The 20,180-nt window shown below is 47.0% G+C and overlaps 1 protein-coding gene across 1 annotated transcript in view; it reads right to left on the reverse strand.

The window, feature by feature from the left end:
* Positions 1–20,180, reverse strand: part of TRIP11 (thyroid hormone receptor interactor 11) — a 1,018,241-nt gene that overhangs the window by 499,505 nt on the left and 498,556 nt on the right. The gene's annotated exons all lie outside the window — the stretch shown is intronic.

Consider the following 20,180-nt stretch of genomic DNA (forward strand, 5'->3'; position numbering starts at 1 on the left):
CAACTTGAAATTAGTGTTGACAGCCCCCTTCTTCGTCATTTCACAGCAGTAGTTCCATACATCGGTTGAGATTTCCCTACCCAATGTCCTCTCCCATAATTTCCGGCTCGATTCCACGGCGCTAAATCTACCTCTCTGAGCCGTTGCATATAACTCCGACAGGACTCGCCGCCCCACATCCCCCCTCACCATCTTATCGAGCAATTCAACCACTGGGGGTGACTCAGGAAAGGATGGAAACAGCCGCTGTAGTGTTACCCGCAGTCTATAATACAAGAACATGTCTACCCCTGAAAGGGCCCCCTTCTCCTGCAATTGTGCAAGGGAAATAAATCTTCCACTTGGGAACAGGTCACCAAATGTAGTCACGCCCAGCCTTTTAACCATCGCCACATAGCCTACCTCATAAGACAGGGTGACACCAGGGATGAATATAGTTGGGAGCTCCGGCGAATAAAGAATACCTACCATCTACGGGTGAATGTTCCAAGAGAGACCAAGCCCTACATGTCAATTCCACCAGATTCCGCGGTGTCCGCAAGTGACTCAGAGCATTCAAAATGACCAACCTCTGCAACGCAGGTAATGCAATGGCCCTCTCTATCTCAACATGCCGACGCTCCGCCGCCATCCCGTACCAATACCGGAGAAAGCTCGCCTGAGCCACCGTGTAATACAATTCGAAATCCGGTAATGCGAGACCCCCCCTCTCGAACCGGCGCAATCAGTTTGTCCCAAGAGACACGGGCCGCCCCACCGCCCAGATAAATGTCGTCACCAGCGAACGGAGGTCCCGAAAGCATTTCTTGGGTACCTTTATAGGCGCATTGAGAAACACATACAGAAACTTGGGCAGAATGGACATCTTAATTACAGAGATCCTACCATACAAATTGAGTGGAAGAGAGGCCCATCTCAACATTGCTAATCGGGCCGACTCAAGAGTTTCCTCATAGTTGCTACGGAACACCACCTCCTTCTCCTGGGACACCGTGATCCCCAGATAGCGTGTACTGGTCAATTCCCACTGGAATACCCAAGGATCTTGAAATCAACACACCCCCTCCCGACAGTGGGAATATAACTGACTTGCTAGTATTCACCTTCAACCCCGAGAGTTCACCAAACCGCTGTACATCTACCATAATTGGGTCCAGGTTGACCTCCGGATGGCGAACGAAGAGAACCATATCGTCCGCATACGAGATCATGCGTGAGGTTATTTCGAATCAAAAAAAGAAATATGAAAAAAAAAAATCAGATGGGTTGATCCTCTGAAAGAATGAAGTCTCCAAGAGAATTTTTTATTTTATTTTATATGTTTTATTGGTTAAAAGTCAAATATGTATAAAACAATAATTAACTTAAAATAAACCTTTAACATTTCTGTTCCAAAAAGAACATCCACAAACTACAACAAAATCCACTCCACCAAAAAAATAAACCTTTAGCATTTCGATTTCCAAAAATCATCCATGAGCTAGAGCAAAATCCATCCCACTAATTCCCCAGAAAACAGACCATTAGACAGTTAAAATCAGCAACATCCATTCAATATTCCATTAACACCCTCCCTCCCTCCCTCTTCCCCCTGATCGGATAGCACAACATAAAGCATTTTCATTGCAGCAATAACCAAGCGGGGCTGATCACCAATTCACATCCAGTTCCACCATTCCCCACTTGTAAGAGTTGATTTTGTCCATAAGAGTTCATCTAGAAAGAATGCTGGGGTCTCAATCAGAGCTTCACAGTTCATTACCAGATGCTCTGAGGTTTCCACCTAGCAAATACTTTTACAATACCGACAGTTTGCATTTTCCACCCAGTCATTTTCCTCTTAAACAAAATCTCTCTTGTGTGTAGGATGTTTAGATGACATCTGAGAAGAAGGTCACGATATTTTGATGAAGGGAATTTGATCATGAACTTCGGAAGTTTATTAACTCCCCCACTCAACGGACAGAGATTGTCTGAACCCCGAACCACCGCAACGATCTAAAGTGCTAATCCAATCTCTGAGCAACAACTTCCTTCTCACACTCATTGGATTACACAGTAACTTATTTACGGACACATCCTTATCCCACAGAAGGGCTTCCACCTTGTTACGCCATTCTTCAAATGGTCCTTTTACCACCCTATTATCCAATGCCAAGATCTTAAATGGTTTTTCAACACTCTCCAAGGCACATTTCCTATATAGTGATATCGTCTTCCAAGTTACCAATGATTCCAAAGACTGTAGTCTCAATTCAAACCTAATTGTACACATTGGGAGATCATTCGGCAGATGTAATATCTTACGGCAAAAATGGCCCTCCAATTTCTCCCAACAATCATATGAGAGGCAGAAAACCGCCTCAGCTCCATAGGTTAGGATCTGTGCCACCTTCTGGTTGTAAAGGGTAATAATCGGTATTAATGTGAATTTACCAAATTTCCGGTGGAGTAACCTGCCCTGATTGACCAAAGGAATCATTCTCTGCCACAGGTATTCATAGTGAGCAACCTCATTAGCATTTCTATTGACAGTAACCCCTAAGTAAACTATTGAATCCACCGTCTCAAAGGGGATTCCTCCCACACTCCAGGTAAATTTCTCTTTCTTTACCTGTCTTGCGTTCTTCAACGGCAGAACCTTAGATTTCCTTGCATTAATTTTCATACCATTACTTTTGAGGTACAATTCAAAAGCTTGGAGACGACGCTTAAGTCCTATGGGGGTACAATAAAGGAAGACCAGGTCGTCCGCGAAGAGGATCCACGGTACCTGGGCTCCGTTAACTGTCGGCGGAAAGGCACGAACATTCACCTGAGACAATCCCAAGTCAGAAATATATAGGCAAAACAGGAGTGGCGCAAGAGCACACCCCTGTTTCAAGCCTCGATAGGTGAACATTTTACTAGATAATGTCCCCTTTGCACACGGCCTAATTTGGACCGAAGTGTTGGTATAAAGCGCTTCAATAGCTTCTACCAGATCTACCGGACAGCCCCACATACGCAATTTCGCCCACAGATGATTCCTCAATACACTATCAAATGCCTGTTCGAGGTCCATAAAGGCCAAGAACAGTGTAGATCCCTTCTCCAAGCTCTTTTCTTTTAGTAAATTCAATAGGAAGAGGTTTAAGGAGGTGCCCACTCCCCTTACAAAACCGTTTGCCTAGTGTCCAAACTTCCATTCCCTTCCGCCCATTTTTTCAGGTCACGCAGAAGAAGCGTTGCAAAAAGCTTTCCCATCGCATCCAAAAGGGCGATAGGCCGATAGTTTTTGGGATCAGACCTATCGCCCTTTTTAAAAATGGGCACAATTAAGGCCTCCTTCCAAGATTCAGGTACAGATCTAATAATCATGATTTGTCTAAACATTGTTAGAACAACACTTGCCCAATGTTCTTTGTTCTTTTTTTAATTCATAATTCGAGATCCCATCAGGTCCCGCCGTGCGGGAATAACTCAGTTTTCCAACATAATGCTTACATCATGGTCATCTAAAGCAAAATTCCATCTATCCCTACCCATGACTTTGGGAGTAGCCAGACCCTCTCCCAGATCAGAAAACAGGGATTTGTAGTGGCTGATCCAATCTCTCTCAGCCACCATCACCAAGGACTTCTCGTGGCGGAATACACCACCATTGTTGATTAACTCCCATGGAGCTCTGGAGTCTTTCTTACAGACCGCTTGCAGCATACACTCAGCGTCTTGCTGGAGACGCAAATGTTGTGTGCTTCTACACCAATTTTTATAGGTCTGACGAATATTTCTTATCCTTTCTTTTTTCCCAGAGCAGGAGTCACCCCTTATCTGTTTTCAATGCTCTGCGCATACTTTTTCTTTTTGTAACTAGATCCTGGTCATATACATGCTTTTTTGACCATGGCAAATCCCCTTTCCGTACACCTGGCTTAGTGAACTCTTTGAGGAGATCCCTATAGTCCGTATTCCCAGGATCCATCAGCACTTCGCTATTATAGTCTCTATTGATCCTCCTGACCTCATTATCTTTCAATCTTAGACAAAGCCCACAGCTCCTCAATTCAACCTCTTCCATTACATCCTTCAAACCCCTAATTCCTACACCTCCAAAACACATGGTTAGTAAGTCATGATCACTGATGGACAGGGGACTAACCACAAATTTCTCAATACTCTCCTTAAGATTTTTCGAGATAAAACAGTAGTCAATACATGATGTCAGTGATCCACTCCTCCATGTCGGGTGGCCAGGAATATCTCCCTCTGTTTGACCATTTACCAAGTGCATTTCACGCAGCTTCATGCTCAGCATCCATTCATTCTCTCTTTCCTTCCATTCCTTCTGATCACACACTGTCCCAGTCTTATCCAACAATTTAATATTGAGGTTACCACACAACCACTATCTCAACTCCTTCCACCTCACACACAGCCTCATCAATCAAGTTAGTTATAGAATTCGTAAAGTCAAAGTCCTTGCCCATATTGACTCGCCAATAAACATTGAGCAATACCCAAGAAAAGTTCTCACCCTCCTGTTCTTTCTTTACGTTTATTGCCTGGACATAGGGATTGGGGCATTTTGTGGCCGTCACTGACCATCCCAAGTCGTTCTTCATCATCAATAGGCCAGAAAAAGGGCGGCCCAACAGCCCTTTTGGTGCTGGGTTTAAGAACACCACATACCCATCACATTGAGGTGGCTCCCTTAACCAAGTTTCTTGGAACACAAGGATATCAAGATCATTCAGAGCCAGCATCCCACCCCCAAACAAACTTCGAAACCCTCTAGTGTTCCAGCAGCCTATCCTCAATTGGTTCAGCTCCTTTTCCCTAACAGTCTAACGCCCTCCAGGACGACCCAATACCCCCACTAACCATTACCAGGAGGATGTTGTAGCAGTAGCAGAAGTTAAATCCTTCAACTCTCCATGGTTCACAACTGTAAAAGTTCTGTGAATGTACATCTTTCTTATTAACCTCCAGCTCAAACTCTTTAAATTGCTTCCTGGATCCTTCATTACTACTTTCTTTCCTCTTTTCAACCCCCTGAGTTGGATTTCCAGTGGTCGGAGCCCTGGTTGAAATCGCCATTTTCCAGTTCCTTTTCAATTGGGCATGAAAATCTGTTAGAGATAAATTCTTACCCTTTGGATTTGAACTACGTGCCAACAAGGAATCCTTTATAACTTGGGAGGAGAGATGCAATATGATACAGTCTGTCTTTTTTTTCTTCAACAAACTCCACGATCTTAATATCCTCCGTCACAAATTTCATGTTCGGGGTTATGGTGTTAACCAACCGCACAACATTTCTCTGTTCAGCAAGAACATCTTGGAGTCGCTCTCAGTCCTTTCCAAACAAACCTTCGGACTCAATTCTTCCTTTTTCGGGGGGGAGCCAGGGCTTTTCAACCCCCCTCCCCTCCTAGCCACCTCCCATCTCAGTTCCTTGTCTGGGCCATTGTTTATACCAGATTTAGCTGACGGATGCCTATTTCTGGCACCCAAACCACCTCTTCTCATTTCCTCCAAGGACCTCAAACCAAGACCCATTTCATCAATGGGTCTTTGGCTGGCTTTGACCAATCTCTCATTAGTTTTAGAAGGTACACTAAGCACAGCCATCCTTCTCTGTTCAAGTGTTTTGAAGATCCCTAAATCCTTTTCCAACTTATTCACACCCTTTTTGAAAAGAGCTGATGCTTCACTGGGCTTCAATTTTTCTTCCATTTTATGGTCCAGCGGCAGTCTTTTTTCAGGGGCTGCCGCCCGTGAGGACTTTTCCTTTATCATTTGGTCCTCCAGTCCCGTCGCAGAGGCCCTCAATTCCGAGAGGCCTTCAATTAATTCCCATTCTGAATTAATCACATCTTTCCATTGGGCATCCTCATCTGCTCTCTCAAGTTCTTCAACCAACAGGCTCAGTTCCCCTGTCGAGGTGTCTGGTAGGGGGGGGGGGGGTGAGCAGATCGCGCCTAGGTTTCTTAGAAGCTGGAAGGCTAAATTGCATGGGGGAGATCTAATACTCCTAAGGAAGGCGCGAGAGCCCTTCGCCTGCTTTATTAAATTGGATGGCATATTTTTGGTTTTTTTTGCCACTTAGTTTTTGCTTCACCTGTGGAACACCAGTGGCACTTTCCAAAATATCCTGTCGCGGACCTTCCTCCATTATCCCCACGGCCTTCTGGTCCTTCTTTGAATTGAAGACAGAGAAGACGTTCTTCGCTGCAGAGGCTTCATTAGCCCGTCAGATCTACCACTGGCTCTTGCCCGCCAGGCCCAGATGGCTGAATCGTAGAGGATTTGACCGTACTTTCTTTCACGAGAGACGGCATTCTGGTCAACCCTTTCATCTGAGCCCTCATCCACTTACAATCTTGTAAGAGGGCTTCCATCATGAGTGCCTTATCTACTGATTCACGGCTAGCCAAATCGCATAGTCTATTTTGCCACATAAGAGAGTTTCTGCTTCCATATTGAGTCTCTTATCAACATTCATTGCCAGAGCCACCATGTTTTGCATTTTCTCTAAGAGTCCACCAATCAAAGCTGATTGGGACTGAATGGACTCATTTAGATTCTCATACAGCTTTGTGAAAGGCCCTAGGGAAATAGACAGGGAGGCCATCACAAGTTGCTGCAGTTGCATTAGGTTTACTCCTGGCCCACCATCCATGACTTCTTTTTCTTCTTCCTCGTTGTTCATGAATCCTGGGGGAGTAATCGGGAGACATGCTCCCTGATGAGAAGGACTCTCTTGGCACCTCACTTCCCGAGATAGTCGGCCGTAATTCCCTCCTATGCGGCGGGCTATTTTCCACCGGAGGTATATTGAGGCTGTTAATAAAACTGGGCGCCGCTCCCACTGGTGCAACATTCATAGGATCATCCCCCTCAGACAGTACATGGCACTCCCCTTCCTTCGGTGAGACGGACTCTAATATATCGTCAGCCTCTCTATCCACCAGATCCTCTGCTTCCAGGAGGGATTTATCCAAGAGTCTTAAACAATCATTCACCCTGGACAGACTTAGTCTTTTTTGTTCAGCATTCTTGACCGTGAGGTCCAAGAGATCGTTGGCCAGCTTACTCGCCAGCTCCTCGTTTTCTCCCCTAGCGACTGATGGATTAACACTCAAGGCCACTAGTTGCAAACAGAAATTAATGCTGGGAAAGGGGGCAACCAGCTCAGGAAGCACTGCACCGGTCGGGCTTCCTATCCTCTTATCCACAGCATTTTCTTCCATGGGGGTCAAATGCGCTTCCACGACACTGGAACTTGGGGATGTGTGAAGGATTGGGATCTTGGCCTCAGGCCCTGCCCCCAACATCAACGGTCCTGGATGAGGGCCCCCCCCCCTTTATCATGGGCATCAAAACCACCCTCGGAACCGATTCCATTGAGGGTAGCAATGACAGCCCTTTCATCCTTGAGCTTGTTGAATCTTTCCCATGTGGAAAGACACAGTCGTCAACAAGGGGCTCTGACCCCACCACACCTCTCCTGGCCTGCTGTCGGGTTTTTATGCAATGCAGGGAAGAGGATCTCAATTTTTCCATATTCTTGTGATGACTTCCAGAAGTAAAGCACCACTTCACCACCACTCGTCGACACCTTTTAGCACCACTCTGCTACAAAGGGAGATTAGGTAAGGGTAGAGGGGTATGACCTTCCGAGTAGGCGGGGGTTGGGCGGCCACAGTTCACCAGATTTTAAAGCACCACCCGCTGACACAGTTCACCAGTTCTCAAGGACCATGCCGCAGCAGAATAAGCACGTGGCTCCAGCCGCAGCAAAATCCACACGGAAGAGCACCGGAGCACAAAGCCTATCCTCCTGCTGACTCCACAACACAATTATCACGATTATTTTGCGCAGCTCCAGTACAGTCTGGTGGAGCTTCACCTTTTTATACAACTTTGGGTGCGTTGGCAAGAAAGAGAAAAAATAAATAAATATGTAGATTGGCTGGGAACTTTAAGGTAGTGCCAATTCAAGTAAAAAGATCCACTCTTGCCAAAAAACGCAATGTAGTGCAAGGATGTTGCCTCAAGGAAGCGCCACAATCGGCATGGCCCTCCTCGCCTTTGTTTAATGCAGCAGACCAAAGAACACGTAGTTTAACCAGAGAACATACACAGGCTGTGAGAGAGGCAGCGATATGACCAACAGAAAAGAATGGAGATCAAAGAATGGTGCAGACGGCACAACAAGCGCATTCTGCACCTAGCAATGCTCACCATCCTTAGCCTCCATTCGCCTCCGCCTCCACTCGGGACACAGAGTCCTGCAATCCTAGACTCTCGGACACACGGGCAGACTGATGCGGGCTCCTGGGCTCCGAGGCCAGCACCCACTCAGAATGAATGGGGGAGAAAGGCTAGGGGAAAGGATTTAGAGGGCAACGAGAATGTGTCAAGCCGCACTGTCTCGCTCGCTCGTACAGCCGCTTCCGACACAGATATGCCAACAAATCTCGTGTGGTAAGAGAATGTAGTAAATCACTTTAGTTGGCGTGTAAGCTTGCAAGCATCTTCTGTGCAAAATGTTTTGGTGCAGATAGAATTAAGATGAGGGTCAGCTATGAAATAAAAAATTAGCAAAACATTTCCATTATTGTAATAAATACACACTTATTAGGAATGTCTATGAGCTAAAATAAAAGCGCATGTTTTCCGTCTCCAATATTGGCAATCCAGACGCACAGCAAAAATCAGATGATGCAAGAATGCATCTGTGCTGCTAGTTATGTCAGAAACCAGAAGGTGTCTCAATGGCTAGTCCCCGGGGGTCTCTCTCTCAGGTGGCCAGGGCACGGGCCATCGTGTTTGGATCCAGACCCTGGGGGTGGAACCCTGCAGGAGGATCACCTGAGTGAGGGGTCTTCGGGGAGTAGGAGTGGGACACCTGATGGCGAGACGCAGTATCCCTCTCTTCTCTGCAACACCTACACCCCATCCTAACCGATAGGATATTTAGAAACTCTACCCCCCACCCCTTTTCCTTCACAAACACTTTGTCACAGACAGCCCGCTCTGGGAGAAAACAGACTCACACCCGAGCATTGTACCTAGCATGTCCTACTACTATGGCCAGGCAAAGTCAGACAATTACTGGTAATCACTCACACCTGACTTCCATTAACCTTCCCCACACGGAAAAAAGCTGCAGCACGAGAGCACACTCTGAGCGAGGCAAAGCACACGAAGAAGACAACTGAACGAGGGAAGAAAGACGGCAAACCAAGAAGGGTACGCAAGGAGGGAGATACCCTTGACCTTTTGGCGAGAAACTGTTACTTTCCAGAATCCTTCAAACTAGACAGTATAAGGCCCAGAAACCAAACTGAAGAATCCTGTATTGTATGTCAGAGAAACCCAGGGCCCTCCTGCTTGTCAGGGAGGATCAGTTGCAGCCATGCTACCATCCTTGGCTCCAAGGTAAAAGCAACACCTGAGAGATCAACACAGCCAGTGAGTTGGGGAGACAGATACATGGCTCGTCTGTGTTGAAGCCGAGGCTGCAAGCGGCAACATTGTGTCAAGACTGCAAGAACGAAGATTGAAACGGCTAAGATGAAAGATGCGAGGAAAGCTTAATTGGGGATGAATGTTTGAACATTTACAGGAAAAGAACAAGTTACTTACCAACTGTAACATTCTGTCGACTGGATATTCCACCCACGTATTCCTCATCTTAAGATATTCTTATCTTCAGCTTTGCTGCTTCGGAAAAAAATTTTCACCAGAGGGTGCTGTGCTTGAAGTCGCAGGGTCGACGTCCCTCGAGGGCTGCCGTAGGGTGTCTATGTCATCGATGGTATAAATAGCTCGAGCCGCGCCCGTTGGCTTCAGTTCTGTTTTTCGATTTACTCAACTGAGGAGTTCACCAGGCGTACCCTTAGACCGCAAGCTCACAAGGAACACAGAGTGCAATTCGCGTATATACTACGGTGCGATAGGCTGGGAGGATCAATGAGGAATACGTGGGGGAACATCCAGTCGAAAGAGCGTTACAGTTGGTAAGTAACTTGTTCTTCAAATGGATTGTGTCCTCCCACTATTCCTCATCTTAGATAGACTCCCAAAGCTGTGAAAATTTGCAGGAAGGAGCATCAATTTACCCTACTCATGAACCGTATGAAGAACAACGGCCTTAGCAAATAGACCTCCTTGGGAAGAGGTTGAATCTAAACAATAGTGTTTCACAAATGTATGCATAGATGATCAGATGGCCGCTGCGCAAATATCTTGCACCGGGACACCCCTTTGAAGAGCTGTCGAAGTTGCAATATCCCTAGTGGAGTGAGCTTTAGCCTCTCTGAGGTTCTTTACCCGCCAGTTTGTAACATTCTCCTATTGCTATGATTATCCAGCGAGATAAAGTTTGTTTTGTCACTGCCAGGCCCAATTTGAACCCCGGTATATCCAATGAAAAGTTGGTCACTTTGTTGGAACTTTTGCAAGTCTAGAAATATAAAAGCTGAGAGACCTTTTGGGTCCAGCCTGTGAAGCCTTTCTTCCTCCTTACCTGCATGAGGGGGGAGGATAGAAAGACGGAAATGTGATTTTTTGATACAAATGAAAGTCAGAGACTACCTTGGGTGAATGAAGGTTTAACTTTGAGTGTTACTTTATCTTTATTGAAGACGGTGTGAGGAGGCTTACAAAAGAGCCTGTAACTCACTCACCCTGCGGGCTGATGTAATAGCCACAAGTAGTTTTGTTTTCAATGGGAAGTCTTAGGAGACAAGAATGCAAAGGCTCGAAGGGAATGCATATCAGGAATTTTAACACTACATTTAGATCCCAAACAGGGACATGGAATGGGACTGGGGGTACACGTTGGTGAGACCTTTTGTACAATCAATGGTATCTTGAAATACGAAACTTCTTCAGAGGAGCGTTTAAAGATAGTAAGCCCTGCAAGGTATCCTTTTATTGTACCAATCTGAAGTACCAGATTGGCTAAATGTAATAGGAAAGAAAGCACCATAGGTTGCCACATAGTAATGGATCCACATTCTTATCCTTGCACCAGTTACTGAACGTATTCCAACACCACCAGTACAACAGGGATTTGGTTGCTGGCCTTCTGGCCGAAAGCAAAATCTCCATTACGTCATCCAGAAAGGTCCCAATCCTTATATCTCAGCCTCTCAGAAACCATGCATGAAGGCCGAGTGTCTTGACCTCTGGATGGAGAATTAAATCTTGCTCTTGCGAGAGAAGACCCTCTCTTCGGGTACCACGTTCTCCTGGCCCAATCCGGAGCAATTAGGATCACGTTCTCCTGGCCCAATCCGGAGCAATTAGGATCACAGATTTCCCAAACGTTCTCAACCTCCTGATCACGTGAGGAATGACAGGGACTGGAGGAAACGCGTACAGAAGTGGAAATTCCCAGTCCACTACAAACATGTCTCCTAGAGCTCCTCTCGGGGGAAATTAACTTAAGCAATACTGTTCACATTTCCGATTGGCATCGGTCGCGAACAGATCCACTTGAAGGGTTCCCCAAAGGGTGAAGATCTCTTTGAGGACTTCCTGAGCTAGTTCCCACTCATGGGAGACTGCTCTGCCTGCTCAGAGCTTCCACCGCCATGTTCTTCTCTCCGACTAGGTGAACTGCCAATGGAGAGATTCTTTCTTGTATTGCCCAGAACCAGAGCTGCATTGCCTCTCTGTATAGTGATAGTGACCCTACACCACCTCTCTTGTTGAGGTAGCACATGGCCACTGTGTTGTCTGTCATTATCAGGACGTTCTTTTCCTGAACAGAGGGCAAAAAGCCCTTCAGCGCTAGTCTGATTGCCCTCAGCTCCAAAAGGTTGATGTGTAGTTTGGACTCTGATGGAGACCAACAACCGTTGATTGTCAGTTCGTTGGTGTGGGCTCCTCACCCTGTGAGTGAGGCATCCGTCACTACCGTTATCTCCGGCCATGGTTGCCAAAAAGATTCTCCCTTTAGAATATTGTCTTTGCAAGCCCACCATAGAAGGTCCTGAGCGACTCTGCTTGGAATTTTCAGTAGATCCGACATATTCCCTGAAAATTGGGACCATTGAAGGGACCTCATTCTCAATCGCGCCTCTGGCACCAGAAAAATGCAGGATGCCATGAGGCGGAACAACCTCAGAAAATTGAATTCCGGTAGATGCTGGGCATTCTGGAATTTTGTTACCATCTGCAGAATGTGTTGAGCTCTCACCTCGGGAGGCGAGGCTTTCCCAGAGGAAGTGTCCAGGACTGCTCCAATGAATTGGAGTCTTTGGAATGGCATCATATGGGACTTGTTGTAATTGAGGGAGAAGCCCAGACTGTGTAGGAAGTAGCAGGTGATCCTGAGATGTTCCTGGGCCTGAATGGGTGAACAAGCCCTGATTAAAGAATCGTCCAGGTAGGGCTAGACGTGAATCCCCCCCGCTCCTGAGAATCGCTGCAACTACCGCCATCAGTTTGGTGAAAACCCTCGGGCGGGGGTCAACCCGAATGGCAGAACTTGAAACTGATAGTGCAAACTGCCAACCGCAAACCTCAAGTACTTTCTGTGCTTGAGACAGATTGGCACATGAATGTAAGCATCCTGTAGGTCCAATGATACCAACCAGTCTTGGAGTTGGAGAGCCTGAAGGATCTGAGAAAGGGTTACCATCAAGAACTTGTCCTGAGGAATTTGTTCAAATTTCTTAAGTCCAAGATGGGTCTCAATCCTCCGTCCTTCTTGGAAATGAGAAAGTAGTGGGAGTACCAACCCTTGTTCCTCTCTGCTGCAGATACATGTTCTATTGCACCTTTCTCTAGCAGGGTTAACATTTCATGCACAAGGAGCAGGTCTAGAATTTTCCTCGTCCTCCACGAGGGAATCTTTTTTGTTCTCTATGACTAGCCTGCCCTTTTCCCCTTCCAAATGAGGAATAGAATCAAAAAGGACAACCCCTCCAGGAAGACGAGCCCGAGTAGGAGTGTTGCTGAGGCTGATGTATGGAGGCGCTAAGTGACTTAGCTGCTGCCTTGGAGGTCTGCAGCTTTTCCAGACTCTCATCCGCCTTTCTGCCAAACAAACTCAAGCTGTCAAAGGGCATATTAAGTAATCTGGCCTGCACATACGGTGCAAAGCCCGACTTTCTCGGCCACGCAAACATGCTTATCACAATGCTAGAAGCCATGGACCTGCTGATGCTGTCAGCAGTGTCCAGTCCTGACTGGAGGCACTCCCCCCATTGCCTCCATACCATCCCGTACTATGGCCAGAAAACTGTCCCTTTCCTCGCCTTCTGGAATGCGCTCAGCTGCTGTGCTGATACAGTCCCACAGGGTGTAGGTAACCATTGAAAGGGTACAAGTAACATTGGTTGATTTTAGAGCCATACTGCCCGAAGAAAATATCTTGCGTGGCCAGGCATCTATTTTCTTATCATCCCTATCTGGGGGAATAGAGGGATAGCAGACTGCTTTGTGGATGTAGCTTCTTGTACTACTAAGCTCTCAGGTGAAGGGTGCTTACTTAAGTATTCTGGGGCAATGGATGAAGGTCTATACTTTCTCCAGTTGGACTTAACCTTCCTCTGAAGGGCCGTATGGAAGGGAGGTACTGGATCCTTTTGAGGGCCCTGGCTCAGAATGTTTGTCATGTCGTCCTGTTCATAAGTGGGAGAGTTCCTACTTCATCCCATGAACTCCACAACTCTATTCATAATATTTCTATAAGCTGAATCAGCATGATCTGCTGGGACAGGTTTGTTAAATTCCAGTTCAGGTGAGGTGTCTATGGCGCTAGCTAAATGGAGACGGTCATAAAGGTCAGACATCCTCAATTCTGGGTCAACCCGCTCCTCAGGAGCGTCCTGTGTCCCATATCTCAACCCAAAAGGGGCAGTTTCTTCCTCAGAGGACTGCTCCCCTTCATAAATGATTTCATAGACTTGAAAAAGTATTTCCTTGGTAAATGGGTATAAGCTTTACCCGTGGGTTGAGGCCATGAAGGCATAGGCATTGGTTTTGCCAATGGCGCCGATTATGCCACAGGAATCGACACTGTCTTCGACAGAGGCGTCGATGTTGTCGACGCTGGCTTCGAGAAAGTCGAAGGTGCCTTAGGCAAAGGTATTGTTGAGAATGGCGTTGACGGAATCTTCGAGGCTGGCGTTGACAAAAAACCATCAACTCTGGCGTCGACGAAACCTTCGACGTTGGTGTCGATGAGGGTTTGGAACCTGATTCCATTTTGTCCGTCGTCGCCTTCGGTTTATGCACCGATAGGCTTGTCGACGCGCTCTTTATCTGAGGTATCGGAGAAGGTTCGCTTTCCGAAACCCTCAATTTATCACGGGATTTCGAGCGTTTAGCAGTCTCTGACCTTCCTCTGTCATCCGAAGGATGAGCTGGGGTATGGTCTTCGCGTGAACTCTTCGAGGGGGTCGGGCCATTTTCTCGAATATTGGGGAATCATGTTTAGTTGGACAAGTGACAATCCTCGAGTCAGAAGACGAAGAAGAAGACGAAGACGATCAGTGATGTCTCTTCCTTGCCTTCTTTGATGAAGAAGATTTTCTTGACCGACTCCTCGATCTAGACTACTGTGACTTACGTCAGGACGAATCCCTAGATTCACCTGGAGTCTTTACTCATCTTCAAAGAAGCCTTCGAAGTTTCCCTCCCCCACCGCCAATTTACCTCGGCGTTCCTTGAGAGCTTTACCCGTCACTGCTTGAGAGGAACCACAGTCGTCGGTCCAATGGTCGGGACCCAGGCAGCATAGGCAGATGCAATGGGGATCCATGATGGACATTTTCTTCCCGCTATCCTGGCATTTCTTGACGCCAGTTTTTGGGGTCGAAGTATTTGAAGATGGGGTCGAAGGATTTGAAGATGATATCTTAAAGAGTGTAGAGCCATTTCATACACTCCAAGCGAAAGCCTTCGGAAAAACAGAACTGAAGCCAACAGGCACATCTCGAGCTATTTATATCATCGATGACGACGACACCCTACGGCAGCCCTTGAGTGACATCGACCCCGCGACTTCGAGCACAGCACCCTCTAGTGAAAACAAAATCCAAAGCAGCAAAGCTGAAGATACAAATATCTAAGATGAGGACTACGTGGGAGGACACAATCCATTCGAAGAACAAGTTACTTACTCCTGGTAACGGTCTTTCGACTGTATGTTCCTCCAACGCATTCCTCATCTTTGACATGTAATGTCCAGTTTCAGCTGCTTCGGAAAACGTTCTCGGCAGAGGGCGCTCTGCGTCGATGCCGTTGAGTCGATGCCCTCGAGGGTGACGTCATCAGATGTTATAAGTAGCACGCATGGCACCCATTGGCCTCAGTTCTGTTTTTCCCCTCTTCGTGTATCAGAAGCGCCCATAAACACGGACAGGAAAGTACTCATCCTTGTAGGAACGAAAGCTGTGATTGCATGGGAAATTCAAAAGAGGGGTAGGTTGGGAAGGTGATGAGGAATACGTTGGAGGAACATCCAGTCGAAAGAACGTTACCAGGGCTAAGTAACTTGTTCTTTGAATGGATTGTGACCTCCAACATATTCCTCATCTTTGACAGACTCCCAAAGCAGTATCCACTATATGAGGAGGGTGAAGAATTTAGACATGCAGAATTTTCAGAGGGCAGCATAAAGAACTGCCTTACCAAAAGCGACATCCTGAGCGTAGGAAGTATCCAGAGAAAAATGCTTAGTAAATGTGTGAATAGATGACGACGTTGCAGCATCACAGATGTTCTTAGGGCCGTCGAAGTGGCCATGCCTCTGGTGGAATGAGCACGTAAACCATCCAGAGGGTCCTTGCCTGCCAGTCTGTAGCATTCAGAAATAGCGAGGATGATCCACCAAGACAAGGTCTGTTTGGAAACAGCGTGGCCTAGTCTGTGTCCTCTATACCCTACAAAGAGTTGGTGTCCACACTCAATTTGGACATCCTGGAAACGTAAAAGCTCTCTCCTAGGGTCCAAAAGATGTAGCCTTTGCTCTTTCTTACTAGGATGCGGAGGAGGATAGAATGCGGGTAGCACAATTTTCTGCCTTAGGTAAAAGTCCGACACAACCTTAGTGAAGAAGGAGGGCTTCACCCTCAACACAAACCTGTCCTTGTGGAATATAGTAAAGGGTGGCTTGGAAGAAAGTGCTTGCAAATCGCTCACTCTTCTTGCAGATATAAGAGCAACCAACAGGATGGTCTTAAAGGTCAACAACCTCAATGGACATGAGTGCAAGGGTTCAAATGGAGCATCCATCAGGAATTTTAAAACCAGATTGAGGTCCCACACCGGAACCTGAAATGTAGTATGTGGGAACACATTTGTGAGCCCTTTTAGAAACTGAGTGACCAGAGGAATCTTAAAATAGGAACATTCCTCTGATGAGCGCTTAAAAATAGAAAGCGCTGCCAGGTAACCCTTAATGGTACCAACCTTAAGACCTTCATGTGCTAACTAAAGCAGAAAGGATAGAACATCCGGTGTTGTACACTGAAAAGGATCAACATTCCGGTCTCTGCACCAGTCACAAAACGCGTTCCAACGGCAACGGTACAGAGACTTCATTGCTGGCCTTCTGGCCGAAAGCAACTCCTCCGTTACGTCATCTGGAAGGTCCCAAACCTTGTACCTCAACCTCTCAGAAACCAAGCGTGAAGGTTGAAAGTGTTGACCTCTGGATGGAGAACCCGAACCTCCACTCGCCAGAGAAGATTCTCCATTTGCGGAAGACCTATTGGAGGACAGATGGAAAAGTCCAGAAGGTCCGAGTACCACGTTCTCCTGGCCCAAACCGGGGTAATGAGGAATATGCGGGACCCGAACCTCCTCAACCTCCTGATTACTTGAGGAATTACAGGGACCGGAGGAAACGCATACAGCAGTGGGAATTCCCAATCCACCACAAATCATCTGCTAGAGCTCCTTTCGGAGTAAATTCCCTTGAGCAGTACAGCTCGCACTTCCGGTTGAGACTGGTCTCTAACAGATCCACTTGAGGGGCTCCCCAAAGGGCAAAGATCTCTTGAAGGACTTCCTGAGCTAGTTCCCTCTCGTGGGAGACTGTGCCATGCCTGCCCAGATTGTCCGTTGCCGTGTATCCTCCCCGGTCAGATGAACCGGCGACAGGGAGATTCCTTCTTGAATAGCCCAATACCAGAGCTGCATTGCCTCTCTGCACAGTGGTAGAGATCCTATGCCTCCCCTCTTGTTGAGGTAGTGCATTGCCACTGTCCGTCATTATCAGGACATTCTTTCCCTGTACAAATTGTAGAAAAGCCTTCAGCTCAAGTCTGATTGCCCTCAGCTCCAAAAGATTGATGTGTAGTTTGGACTCCAATGGAGACTGTTATGATGATACTGCAGTGTGGTCTGATAATGTAGATCAGATTAGTAGAATGCTGTGTTTGAATGTCATGACATGTAGTTCTGTAGCATCACATGGAATGTTATTGCTTGATGTATTTCAGTTGATGCTGTGCTGTTGAGGGTTGGGGGTCTCTACCTTCGTGACTTGTATATGATCAATAAACTACATGTCACTTCCCTGACTGGTCTGGTGCTTCCACATTTGGCGACGAGATTGGGATACGGTATGCTGGCGCACTGAAGAGGACTGCAGGCGCTCTTAACGGACCCGCGTTCCAGCAAGACCGGTCCCGAGGATCTGAGACCCACAGCCGCGAGGCCCGGTCAGGAGGGGCTGCCCCACCACCTTGCACACCTGTGTGCCCTAAGAAACACACACGCTCGCTGCCCGTGGATGCCGATCCGAGCACAACCCGGAGCGGCGACCTCGAGCAGAGCCTACCTGTCTGGAGAAGAAAGCGGTCCCGAACGCGCTGCTCCTCGGATCGCAGTGCCATCCGGCATCACATTAGCGGACGCGATCCCGTGTGAGCGGGGTGGGGGCGCCTGTACCAACCCTATTGGGAGGAGGTGCGTGGAATCGCAAGGAGGGGACCCTGTGGCCTCGCGCGCATGCCGTATTACGTGCGCGGAAGCATCGTACGAACAAGAGGAGAGGATCCGGCAAGCCTGCATGTCACGTGTGCGGAAGGGATCCTCGTCAGGATCATTGAGGAGGACATACCGCACGGAGCAAGGACTACGAGCTCGTGTGAAAGTCTGAACTACGAGCCGTAGCTCGTGGAGCCTGTCGGAAGACTGACGCCTGTCATTTGGATTTTGCAGTGCCGTGGATACAGTAGCTTTCAACAGAGGTGAGCGCTCGCAACGCAGATTTGGGTGTAGCGCTGTTTGCATTTGTGTTTTTCCTGTTCCACGAAGTGTGTGGGTACTTTTAGACACTATATTGGGTAGACATGGCTTTGTCTGGTATACCGGGACAACAGATATTCTTGCCATCTCCTGGTCCCCCAAGAATAAAATGGGGACCCTGGAAGAAGGGTTTTCTTCATTATGTAAAAGCCACGTGTGGGAACAGCATGTCGGTGGAGAGGAAGGTGTCTATGCTTATGCATCTACTGGGATATGAGTGGCAGTGAATTTTTGAAACACTACCTAATGTGAATGAATTGGATGCTGAAGTGGGCATGAATATTTTGATGCAGCACTGGCAAAACTGGATAAACATTTCGAGTCAAAGATAAGCACTGTCTTGGAACGTTATCACTTTGGCATGAGATCGCAACATGAGGGTGAGTCGGTTGAAGACTACATCACCGCCCTGAGACATGTGTCACTGAATTGTAAATTTGGGGAAAGCTTGGGTGAACACATTAGGGACCAATTTATGTTGCACTTTTCTAATGACAAGATTAGGGAAGAAGTTTGGTTAAAAGATGATCCTTGCCTGGATGAGGTAATTGCTATAGCTAAAAGGATTGAACATACATTACAGTGTGTCGCAAAGTTGGGAACGAAGGATAACAAAGTTGATCAACAGGTTGAGATTTTAAGAGTGGGTGACAGGAAAAGAGACGTTACCAAAGCCCAGAGGAAACAGAAAGGCAAATCACCTAAATCTGAGGTGTACCAAGGGAAAGGTGGTAACGGAGCCCAGACAACTAATACATTTTCCCAAAGAGAATCTGTACAAAAACTGGGAAAGAAGAGAGAGGAACGTTTATGCTTTTGGTGTGGAAATGCTCGCCACCTATCTACCTCTCCGATATGTCCTGGGAGAAAGTCGAAGTGCAATATTTGTAAAAGATGGGGACATTTTGAGAATTGTTGCATGAATTACAATATAGGTGCGGGTAGAAGTATAATGCTGGTTGAGGAAGTTAATGGACCTTCATCAGAAGAGTGTGATGGGTCAGATAATGAAATCGTCACTGTAAACATGGTTCAGTGTACAGAGGTGGATGAGTGTGAGCACCCCTCAGCCTGGGTTGAAGTGAATGGGTGCCAGGTTAAGATGCTTGCAGATTCTTGCTCAAAAATTACTTTGATGTTGAAGGCTGTATATGAGAACGTTGTTGGTGGAAGGATGGATGAGTTGAGCCCATCGGACAAGACACCCAGGGGCTATAATGGTAGTTTGATTGAGGTACTAGGGTGTTGTACGGCAAGGTTCAAATTTAAAGACAGAGTTACGTATGGCAAACTATATGTCACAAGGAATGGTGAGGCGTTGTTGGGGTGGAAGGAACAAAGGGGTCTATATGTATCAAGCTAGATCCCAATAGCAAGGAACAGGTATTGAATGTAGACAGAGAACGTGCGAGTAGTGGTTTGGATGGGATTCCCAACAGTTTGATTGCTGAATATCCAGATGTTTTCAACAAAGGTGTTGGTTGCCTCAAAGGTATCGTCCATAAAATTGTTTTAAAGGATGGTAGCAAACCTGTGGCGGCGAAACTCAGACCGTTGCCGCTATCGATGCGTAGTGCTGTGAGTGTGGAATTGGAGAAATTGGTGAAAGCTGGTATTATTGAGCCAGCCAAGGCGGTTGAATGGATCTCCCAGGTAGTAGTTAAAAAACCAAGTGGGGTGTTGACGGTATGCATCGACCTGAGACAATTGAACCGTTGTGTGGTAGCCGATCGACACCCGCTCCCCAACATGGGGGAGCTTTTGAGCAGGATCAGGAATGCTACATTTTTTGCCAAATTGGATATGGCCAGTGCCTATCATCAGATTAAATTAGATGTTGAGGAGGCCACCAGGGGGCGCACAGGCAATGGCAGCCTGATCTGCGAGCTCCTCCTAAGGCTGGGCCGGAACGG

The sequence above is a fragment of the Ambystoma mexicanum genome, chromosome 14 (assembly GCF_040938575.1).
Source record: "Ambystoma mexicanum isolate Mex_15411 chromosome 14, UKY_AmexF1_1, whole genome shotgun sequence".
In the NCBI taxonomy this organism is placed as follows: Eukaryota; Metazoa; Chordata; class Amphibia; order Caudata; family Ambystomatidae; genus Ambystoma; species Ambystoma mexicanum.